Source organism: Tachyglossus aculeatus, chromosome 24 (assembly GCF_015852505.1).
Source record: "Tachyglossus aculeatus isolate mTacAcu1 chromosome 24, mTacAcu1.pri, whole genome shotgun sequence".
Lineage (NCBI taxonomy): Eukaryota > Metazoa > Chordata > Mammalia > Monotremata > Tachyglossidae > Tachyglossus > Tachyglossus aculeatus.
The window spans coordinates 3,233,110-3,242,881 of record NC_052089.1 but is presented as its reverse complement, the minus strand read 5'-3'; positions in this window follow the sequence as shown (position 1 = coordinate 3,242,881).

Here is a 9,772-nt window from a genome sequence, read left to right as displayed (position 1 = left end):
TAACCTTCTCACTGGGCTTTGATCTCACCTGTCTCTCTGCTGACCCCTGGCCCACATCCTGCCTCTGGCCTAGAATGCCCTCCCTCCTCAAATCCTCCAGACAATTATTTTCCCACATTCAAAGCCTTATGGAAGGCTCACCTCCTCCAAAAGGCCTTCCAAGACTAAGCGCCACTTCTTCCCATCTCCCACTCCCTTCTGAGTCGCCCTCACTTGCTCCCTTTGCTCTTCTACCCTCTCCCTGCCCCACTGTAAAAATGAGATTGAACTGCAAACTTGCATCACATATAGCTATGTGAAGAGAATACCTGGGAAACACTGGTCATAAAAAAAAAAAACATTAAAAAGGACTTTTGAAGCAGGTTCAGCATGACTTTTCCAGTTGGATGGCTTTGCCTCCTCTCTTGATTTAATGTTGTCTCATTCCCATCTTTCTTGCCATGTATCTCCTGATCACCCTTTCTCCCTGCCTAGAAGTCCTTACCACTTTATTCTGCCACACCACAGCTCTCCACAACTTCAAAGCCCTTCTGAAATCACAGCTCTTCCAAGACAGCCTGTCTGATTGATTTCTAATCCTCTAACTTTTATCCCCCAACTGCCACATCAGCACTTGAATCACCTTGCCCCTCCTACCTCACCTCACTACTGCAACCCAGCCCGTACAATTTGCTCATCTAATGTTAACCTTCTCACTGTGCCTCCATCTTGTCTATCTCACCGCCAATTTCTCGCCCACATCCTCCCTCTGGCCTCCCTCTGCCCTGATGAGAGCTCACCTCCTCCAGGAGGCCTTCCCAGACTGAGCCCCGTTTTTCCTCTCCTCCTCCTCATCCCCCGCCGCCCTACCTCCTTCCCCTCCCCACAGCACTTGTATATATTTGTACAGATTTATTACTCTATTTATGTTACTTGTACATATTTACTATTCTATTTATTTTCTTCATGATGTGCCTATAATAATACTAATAATAATGGCATTTATGAAGCACTTACTATGTGCAAAACACTGTTCTAAGTGCTGGGGAGGTTACAAGGTGATCAGGTTGTCCCACAGGGGGCTCACAGTCTTAATCCCCATTTTACAGATGAGGTAACTGAGGCACAGAGAAGTTAAGTGACTTGCCCAAAGTCACACAGCTGACACTGTGACTTTGACTGTGACTTTGTTCTGACGATTTTGACACCTGTTTACATGTTTTGTTTTATTGTCTGTCTCCCCCTTCTAGATTGTGAGCCCGTTGTTGGGTAGGGACTGTCTCCATATGTTGCCGAGTTGTACTTCCCAAGCGCTTAGTACAGTGCTCTGCACACAGTAAGTGCTCAATAAATACGATTGAATGAATGGATCCCCTTCTTTCCTCAAATCTGAGGCAATTACTCTCCCCCCCCTTCAAAGCTTATTGAAGGCACATCTCCTCCAAGAAGTCTTCCCTGACTAACTTTCTGCTTCTCCCATTCCCTTCCTTATCACTCTGACTTGCTCCCTTTGTTCTTCCCTCTTCGCAACCCCACACTCTTATGTACATGTCTGTAATTTATTTATATTAATGTCTGTCTCCCCCCTCTAGGCTATAAACTCATTGTGGGCAGGGAATGTGTCTGCTTGTTGTTGTATTGTACTCTCCCAAATGCTTAGTACAGTACTCTGCACACAATAAATGCATTTGAATGAAAGAATGAATGAATTCAGGGCTTCTGTACCACTTAGGCACCAATGTGCTGATATCCTCCCAAAATACTAATGGACACATCTTCAAGCCTGATGACCTAAGCAGTAACTCAAGTGCAAATTTCCCTTTCCTTCTTTATCAATGAATGGCATTTACTGAACACTTCAAGTGTGTAGAGCACTGTACTAAGCACTTTTCATTCATTCAATTAATTCATTCCATTGTATTTATTGAACACTTAATGTGTGCAGAGCACTGTACTAAGCACTTATTATTAAGTGCCGTCAAATCGTTTCTGATTCATAGCAACTCCATGGATATATTTTCTCCAGAAAGTCCTTTCCTCTGCCATAATCCACAACCTTACTAATGGTTCTTCCATTACTGTTGTTATGGTCTCTACCCATCTAGCTGCTGGTCTGCCCCTTCCACGTTTTCCCTGGACTTTTCCTAGCATTAGTGTCTTCTCCAGAGAATTAGTCCTCCTGATTACGTGTCCAAAATATGCTAATATGTCGAGTCATTTGGCCTCCCAAAGACCACTTTGGCTTAATTTGCTCCAAAATCCATTTGTTTGTTTTACGGGCAGTCCATGGTAGTTGCAAAAGACTTCTTCAACACATTTCAAAGGATAGATGTTCTTTCTATACTGTTCTTTCACTGTCCAGCTTCCAAATCCATACATTGTCACTGGAAACACCATAGAGCTCACAATTTGTATGTTTGTGGCAATTGTTACATCAGCACATCTCATGACCTTTTCCAGGCTTTTAATATCAAGCCTTCCTAACCTTAATCTCCAGCATATTTCTTGGCAACTAATTCCTTCATTATTGATTATCGTTTCCAGCAGAGAAAAATTGTCATCTATTTCAATCTTCTCTCCATCTACTACAAATGCATTAAAAGTTCCAGTTGTCATGATCTTTGTTTTCCTGACTTTCAAATATAGGCCCATCTTTTTGCTCAGCTCAACTTTTAATAATAAGCCCTTCAACTCTTCCTCACTTTCAGCTAGTACGATTGTATCATCAGTATAACAAAGATTGTTTATATTCCTTCCTCCAATCTTACTCCCCATTCGTCTTCCTTCAATCCGGCTTCTCTCATTAGGAATTTGGTGTAAAAGATGAACACATAAGGCGATGAGACACCCTTGCCTTACACCCCCTTACTAGTGGGAAACCAATATGTTTCTCCATATTCTGTTCTTATTGTAGCCTCCTGTTGGTCATACGGCTTCCATATTAATACAGTTAAATGGCCTGGTATGGCCATTTTCCAATGTGCTCCAGAGTTTCTTTTGATCCACGAAGTCAAAGGCCTTACTATAATCAATAAAGCATACACTGACTTCCTTTTGATATTCAATATATTCCAAATGTATTGAAATTTTGATTTCAATTGTCCAACGGAACTCAGAAAAGATATCTCATTTCTTTGTCCTTTCTGGAATCCTGCTTGAACATCAGGCAATTCATGCTCCTTGTAGGCCTCCATTCAATACTGAATAACTTTCCTTGCTTGCATGTGAGATCAAGGATACTGTACAATAATTGTCATATCTAGTTGTATCTCCTTTCTTCAGTATTGGAACATAAACTGATCTCTTCCAATCAGAGGTGGCAGATATTGCCATTCTAAGTACTTGGGAGCATACAATACAACAATAAATAGAAAGACTCCCTGCCTATAATGGGTTTATAGTCTAGAAAGGGGGAGATAGACATTAAAATAAATAAATAGATTATAGAAAGGTAATGATAATAGAGGTATTTGTTAAGTGCTTACTATGTGCCAGGCACTGTACTAAGTGCTGTACATAAGTGTTGTGGATGGGGAGAGGGGGACAACAAGGGAAGCAAGTCAGGGTGACTCAGAAGGGAGTGGGAGAAGAGGAAAAGGGGGCTTAGTCAGGGAATCCTGGAAGAGATGTGAGGCTATCTATAATTTCTTTTTGAGTCTGTTTCCCCTACTTGATCATAAACTCACCAAGGCCAGGGATAATGTCTACCTAATCTATTGTACTCTCCCGAGTGCTTAACACAGTGCTTTTCACCGTAGGGGTTCTATAAATGTAATTGCTCCTCCTATGTGGGAATAGCATATATCAACTCTATTGGATTTTTCTCTCTCAAGTGCTTAGTGTTCTGCATGTAATAAGTTCTCAATAAATACCATTAATTGATTCATCGATTGAATTCTATTAAGGTGGTTTGACCATAGACTCTATAACCACTATAATAAATTTTGAAGAAGATTCTGCAGCCCTAACTAGAAGGGAACTACTGTGATCAAGGCAAAGTTTAATCTTCTGCAACTTTTGTTTTGAATGGCAAGGTTAATTCCCATAAATCCAGAAACCCGCATACACACAAACACACAAACGTACACACACGTATACATACACATGCACACACACGCACATGCACACACACACACACACATCACTTTTCAAGCTGGTCTCCTGAGGTAGAAAATAGTTTCATTGTCTATCTGCTACATCAACCTGTGGGAACTCAGGATAAAGTACTGAAGCAGCAGTTTTTGAAAGTCTGATACTTTTGGATAATAAGGGTATTTATTTAGTTCTTCAGAACTCCTCTCCTGGTACATTATGCAGAATATTATCCACTTCATGCCCTTTCACCAGATAGTGCAGGTAGAGCCTATTTCTATTGAAACAAATGAAAGGGAATGTAGTGAATGGGATACAGAGATGTACTTGATTTATTTTTAAACAAGGAATATAAATTGCAGACATTGGAAACAGGGATCTGTGCTCTTCTGATAGATGAGAATGAAAACCATCACTTGCAATTTGGGGTGGAATTTGTCGGAGGCAAACTTCAAAAAGAGGAATGTAAGAGGCAAAAAATATCCTATTGCTGTGAAAAAGGGAACTTTTTCAGGATTCTTTGTCGCCCAAATCACAGGTGCAGAAAGAGGGAAATATGAGATGAAATAAAGGTTAGTAGGGTAGTCGTGGAAGGGATGACATCATGTGCCCTGACATTTTCTCTTCAGATAAGTGCAAGGACTGAGTAATGGGGCATGTACAAGCGCATTTGTTACTTAAATAAAAATGAATGGCACACAAAGTCAGGAAGGAGAACTGCCTCTAAAAGTTAACATTTTTTGCCTGGGGGTGAATGGAGAGTGACAGATGATGCAATACATTTCTCACGGAATGGCCTGATGTGAGCAATGTGGAAATGAAGTCTTTTTTCACTCTAGAGACACACTCATGGGGGGATAGAGATGAAGGAAGTTGGATAGAATCATTTAAGGAAGATAAAGAAAAGAGGCTTGGTTTAAATGGGCCCCATTTTTTCCAAAATCTCTGTAAACTATTTTATATGGCCATCTAAGGCCTTGTACCATTTTCATTATTCAATATGTCTAATAAAATATTGAGGTATTTCATTTTCTGATTTGTAGAATGGAAAATGTACCAGGTTTAAAGAACAGGAAAGCGGGTTGGTGTAGAGCCTGGAATCCAATGATCCAAAGTTTCTGTTACATGTGGAGAAAAATTGAAGTTTTAGGAGGTTTTGGGTGTGGGGGAAGGAAGCATTTGGAATGGCTTTGTTAGGTAGGTGATCTGGGCTACAAAGTTAAGGATGGGCTGAAGAGGGGAGAGACTAGAGGCAGGAAAAACATTGGGGAAGGATGATGCAGACATACGGCTGGGAAATTCCAAGGACCCCGGCCAGGGTGAAGGAGATAATGTCAAGGAAAATCCAGTGTGAATTTAAAGATTGAATGTGAGAGGTAAAACACAGACTGTGGTCAAAGGACCATCCAACGTTTCTAGATTCTGAAATCCTAGTTGACTCTTTCCTTTAGGTCTAGAACTTCCTCCCCCTTTGTATTTAACAGACCAACACTATCAAATCCTGAAGCCTGACTAAAATCACGTCTCCTCTTAGAATAATTATAATAATCATAATGGCATCTATTCATTCATTCAATCGTATTTATTGAGCGCTTACTGTGTGCAGAGCACTGTACTAAGCGCTTGGGAAGTACAAGTTGGCAACGTATAGAGACGTTCCCTACCCAACAACGGGCTCACAGTCTACAAGGGGGCGACAGACAACAAAACAAAATATATTAACAAAATAAAATAAATAGAATAGTAAATATTTACATCTAAAATAGAGTAATAAATCTGTACAAGCATATATACACGTCCTGTGGAGAGGGGAAGGAGGTAGGGTAGGGGGAGTTGGGGGGGGAGAGAAAGGAGGGGGCTCAGTGTATTAAGCGCTGACCATATGCTAAGCACTATTCTAAGCCCTATCTTCAGATGAGATTTCCTCCCTCCTCTCAAGTGCTACTCCAGCCACTTATGCTTCTGACCCCATCCCCTCTCATCTTATGAAATCTCTCGCCCCATCCCTCCTCCCCTCCTTAACTTCCATCTTCAACTGCTCACTCTCCACTTGTTCCTTCCTCTCTGCCTTCAAACATGCCCATGTCTCCCCCATCCTAAAATACCCTCTCTTGACCCCACCTCCCCATCTAGTTATCGCCCTATCTACCCCCTACCATTCCTTTCCAAACTCCTTGAACGAGTTGTCTACACCCGCTGCCTCGAATTCCTCAACGCCAACTCTCTCCTCAACCCCCTCCAATCTGGATTCCATCCCCTAAACTCCACCAAAACCGCCCTCTCAAAGGTCACCAATGACCCCCTTCTTGCCAAATCCAATGGCTCCTACTCTATCCTAATCCTCCTCGACCTCTCAGCTGCCTTCGACACTGTGGACCAACCCCTTTTCCTCAACACGCTATCTAACCTTGGCTTCACAGACTCTGTCCTCTCCTGGTTCTCCTCATTTCTCCTGCCATTAATTCTTAGTCTCCTTTGCGGGCTCCTCCTCCCCCTCCCATCCCCCTATTGTAGGGGTTCCTCAAATGTCAGTTCTTGGTCCCCTTCTGTTCTGTATCTACACTCACTCCCTTGCTGAACTCATTAGCTCCCATGGCTTCAACTATCATCTCTAGGCTGATGACACCCAAATCTACATCTCTGCCCTTGCTCTCTCTCCCTCCCTTCAGGCTCAGGTCTCCTCCTGCCTTCAGAACATCTCATCTGGATGTCTGCCCGCCATCTAAAACTCAATATGTCCAAGACTGAACTTCTTATCTTCCCTCCCAAACCCTGCCCTCTCCCTGACTTTTCCATCACTGTAGACAGCGCTACCATCCTTCCCGTCTCATAAGCCCTCAACCTTGGTGTCTTCCTCGATTCCACACTCTTGTTCACCACTCACATCCAATCCGTCACCAAAACCTGCCGGTCTCGCCTCTGCAACATCGCCAAGATCCGCCCTTTCCTCTTCATCCAAACCGCTACCTTGCTGGTTCAATCTCTCTTCCTAACTCGACTGGATTACTTCATCAGCCTCCTCTCTGATCTCCCATCCTTCCGTCTCTCCCCACTTCAGTCTATACTTCACGCTGCTGCCCGGATAATCTTTGTGCAGAAAGGCTCTGGGGATGTTATTCCCCTTCTCAAAAATCTCCAGTGGCTGCCAGTCAACCTACACATCAAGTATAAACTCCTCACTCTCAGCTTCAAGTCTCTCCATCACCTCGCCCCCTTCTACCTTACCTTCCTTCTCTCCTTCTACAGCCCAACCCGCACCCTCCACTCCTCTGCCGCTAACCTCCTCACTGTACCTCGTTCTTGGCTGTCCTGACATCGACCCCCGGCCCACATCCTTCCTCTGGCCTGGAATGTCCTCCATCTGCACATCTGCCAAGATAGCTCACTTCCTCCCTTCAAAGCCCTACTGAGATATCGCCTCCTCCAGGAGGCCTTCCCATACTGAACCCCCTTTTTCCTATCCTCCTCCCCATCAATCAATCAATCAATCGTATTTATTGAACGGTTACTGTGTGCAGAGCACTGTACTAAGCGCTTGGGAAGTACAAGTTGGAAACATATAGAGAAAGTCCCTACCCAACAGTGGGCTCACACTCTAGAAGGGGGAGACAGAGAACAAAACCAAACATACTAACAAAATAAAATAAATAGAATAGATATGTACAAGTAAAATAAATAAATAGAGTAATAAATATGTACAAACATATATACATATATACAGGTGCTGTGGGGAAGGGAAGGAGATAAGATGGGGGGATGGAGAGGGGGAGGAGGGGGAGAGGAAGGAAGGGGCTCGGTCTGGGAAGGCCTCCTGGAGGAGGTGAGCTCTCAGTAGGGCCTTGAAGGGAGGAAGAGAGCTAGCTTCGTGGATGGGCAGAGGGAGGGCATTTCAGGCCCGGGGGATTACGTGGGCCGGGGGTCGATGGCGGGACAGGCGAGAACGAGGTACGGTGAGGAGATTAGCGGCAGAGGAGCGGAGGGTGCGGGGTGGGCTGTAGAAGGAGAGAAGGGAGGTGAGGTAGGACGGGAAGAGGTGATGGAGAGCCTTGAAGCCCAGGGTGAGGAGTTTCTGCCTGATGAGTTTCTCCCATCCCCCCCGCCCTACCTCCTTCCCCTCCCCACAGCACCAGTATACGTTTGGACAGATTTATTACTCTATTTATTTTCTTGTACATATTTACAATTCCATTTACTTTGTTAATGATGTGCATCTTGCTTTATTTCTATTTATTCTGATGACTTGACACTTGTCCACATGTTTTGTTTTGTTGTCTGCCTCCCCCTTCTAGACTGTGAGCCTGTTGTTGGGTAGGGACCATCTCTATATGTTGCCAACTTGTACTTCCCAAGCGCTTAGTACAGTGTTCTGCACACAGTAAGCACTCAATAAATATGATTGAATGAATGAATGAATGAATGGAGAGGTTACAAGGTGATCAGGTTGTTCCACGTGGGGCTCACAATCTTCATCCCCATTTTACAGATGAGGTAACTGAGGCACAGAGAAGTTAAGTTACTTGCCCACATTCAAGTGCTGACAAGTGCTGAAGCTGGGATATGAACCCATGACCTCTGACTCCAAAGCCGGGCTCTTTCCACTGAGCAACACTGCCCTTGGCTTCACCCTCCCTCCTGCATTACATATTCTTTCAATCGTATGTATTGATTGCTTATTATTTGTATTGTACTAAGCACATGAGAAAGTACAAAACAACAATAAGCACTTTGATACTCATCCAGCTCCCAGCCCCACAGCACGAGACCATTGCTGAAGAGGGCTTGTCTATCTGTTGCCAAGTTGTACTGTCCCGGTGCTTAGTACAGTGATCTGCACATAGTAAGCCCTGGCTCAGTGGAAACACCCTGGGTTTGGGTGCCAGAGGTCATGGGTTCAAATCCCAGCTCCGCCTCTTGTCAGCTGGGTGACTTTGGGCAAGTCACTTCTCATCTCTGTGCCTCAGTCACCTCATCTATAAAATGGGGATGCAGACTGTGAGCCCCACATGGAACAACCTGATCACCTGTAACCTCCCCAGCGCTTAGAACAGTGCTTGGCACATAGTAAGCACTTAATAAATGCAATCATTATTATTATTTTGAATAAATGCAATTGGATGAATGAATGAATACCTATCCAAATCATCTGCCATTTACTCCACAGCAAACTGCTTTAAGATCTGTCCCTGTGTGGAGACTGGCAGCTTCTTGTGGGCAATGAACCAATGGGGGCCAGAGTTTATACTGTACTCTTCCAGTCACTCAGTTCAGTGTTCTGCCTACAGTAACCTAGACTGTGAGCCCGTTCATTCATTCATTCATTCATTCAATCAATCATTTATTGAGCACTTACTGTGTGCAGAGCACTGTGCTAAGTGTTTGGGAAGTACAGGTTGGCAACATATGGAGACGGTCCCTACCCAACAACCGGCTCACAGTCTAGAAGTCTACTCGTTGTTGGGTAGTGACTATCCCTATATGTTGCTGATTTGTACTTTCCAAGTGCTTGGTACAGTGCTCTGCTCACAATAAACGCTCAATAAATATTATTGAATGAATGAATGAATGAATCGCTCAATAAATACTTTTGATTGACTGATTGATTAATTAATGGTAAAGATAGGAGGAGTAGGCTTTGGAGGGAAGATAAAACCAGTTTGTTCGAGATGTACTGGAGGCAGTAGAAGGAGCGTAACTTAGTGGA